The sequence below is a fragment of the Tupaia chinensis genome, unplaced genomic scaffold (assembly GCF_000334495.1).
Source record: "Tupaia chinensis unplaced genomic scaffold, TupChi_1.0 Scaffold000341_1, whole genome shotgun sequence".
Taxonomy (NCBI): domain Eukaryota; kingdom Metazoa; phylum Chordata; class Mammalia; order Scandentia; family Tupaiidae; genus Tupaia; species Tupaia belangeri.
The window spans coordinates 3,331,975-3,334,198 of record NW_006159835.1 but is presented as its reverse complement, the minus strand read 5'-3'; positions in this window follow the sequence as shown (position 1 = coordinate 3,334,198).

Here is a 2,224-nt window from a genome sequence, read left to right as displayed (position 1 = left end):
GCCCGAGCCCCCCCCGCCCCCCCCCCCCTCCGCCCCCCGCCTCTCTCCAGCAGCGATTTGCCCGCAGAATGGGGGAGGGGAAGCGGGGCGGGTCGAAAAGGAGAGAGGAGGGGGGTGGAAGAGGAGGAGGTGGGACGAAGAGCGGAGACGAGCAGAGCTGGGAGCGAGAAGCCGCATGGAGGATTGGTTCGGCTCCCTCCGGTCCCACGCCGGCCCGCCTCCGCCGGCTCCCGCCAACTTGCGGGACCCTGAGACCATCGTGATCTGGGCCCGCCCCTCGGGTGGGGGCTGCGCTCGGAAAGGGAGGGCACACACCCTGTTGTTTTTTTAACTCAGGGAGGGGTGGAGAAAAGAAGCGAAAGGAACGTGTCGGAGGCCAGTTGTAGGCCCCGCACTTAACCGAACCCTGTTAAAGGCTTGAGCAGGGGCCAGGGACCTGAGGATGAGGTTCACTAGGAAAGAGGTTGGGGGTGAGGTGCGAGGCGTGCACTCTTGGCCCCTTGTGATCTTAGTCCTGGAAGAGATAGCTAAATAGTTCTTGGGGCAAGGGTGCTAAAAGTTGTAGCTCTGTCTCTTCGGACTGGAATTTGGCTGCTGCAATATCTAACTAACCCTTCCTGAAAACTAAACCCCTGTAATCGGTTTAACCGCATATTTTTGCTGGGTAAGCTTGCGTGCCAACTGCTTCCCACCTGATTTCCTGGATCTGCTACACTCTTGAGTTTTCCTTTTCAGCTTAGCTGCACTTCACATACTTGATATCACCAATTGGTATTTTCTGTGAATGTCACATGCGCTTGGCCTTTCACGTGGCTCCTTGTTTGTCCCCAGGTGTCCTCCAAATCAGCTTTATACATTGTTCTTTTCTTAAGAAAGGGCAAGCAGCCCTCCAAAATGTATGAGGCCCATTGTGCCACCAAAAAGTAGATAAATGGTTTATTAAATCAACAGTTTTCTTCAGCAGATCGCTCAATAGCAGACAATGGCTAACACCACCGCTGAAGAGAAACTCACACTCCAGTAGAGAAAAACCCATTAACAACTCAGTGCTTACATGTACCCACATGATATAGGATAGCTTTCAGACCTAAGGTTTTTATTCTTTGTCTTAACTGGAAAACATTAAACCATAATACATATGTAATGTATATGATAACATAGGATATATACTGGTCATTTGCAATATGACCATTCCATTACTAGGAAAACAAGCTGGCTTGTTTTTGGTTTTAGATTTTTGCCATAAGGTGCCTGTGCTTGCCTGAGAGAGACAGAGAGGGCAAGTGAGATATTACCCCCCAGGGGAATGGCCATAACACAATCCCTTCTCCTTCATTCTCCTCTCCAGGTTTTGGGCACATGTGTACATGGGCTGGGCACAATTTTCAGGCTGCTGATCCGATGCCTAGTGTGCTTTTCAGACCGCCAGGTCCAGGACTTGAACTGCAAAGTTGGCCATGTGGAGTCCAGTGCCTTAACTGTTGTTTTTTTAAGGTTCTCCCTGACCCCAACACACACATTGTTAGCTCTTGGAGCAAGCCACAGTGATTTTTTTCTACGGCAAATTAATAGAAATAAAAATGAAGTGGCTTTGTTCAATGATCTTGGGCAAGTCACCTCTTTGGGCCTCATTTCCTTCTCATCCATTTATGGAGGCTGATATGATTCAAAAGATTGAGGTTAAAGATCAAATGGATGTGAAGGAGCAGTATTACCCATAAAGTACCATGTGGACAGTAATCTCTTTGTTGTCCCTTTCCTGCAATTTTTTTAGCTCATCTTTAAATCATAACCCTCCAAAGGATCTATCTGATCATAGTGATTTGGAGGCAGAAATTTGGCCTATCTGGTTTGCCTTGACTAGGCCAAAATAGTGTTCAGTATAACTTCTTGTTAACAACTGCTAAAGAAATGACTGGCAGATAATTATGTTTGATTATTGTATTTTTCAGTATCAAAAATTTTTTAAAGATTTTTGCTATAGGACTCACATGCTTGCTGGAGAGACAGAAAGTGAGAAATCGTGCCCCGGAAGGATGGCCATGCCGCAATCCCTTCTATTCTCTCAGGATTTTGAGCGTGCACACACACGCGTCCTGTATGAGTTTCAAGCTGCTGGATCCAGGACTTGAACTGTGGTTGATCATGGAGGAGTTCAGCACCTTAACCACTATGCCACCTGCTGGCCCCTCAGGATCAAATTTAAAATACCGGTCTGACATAC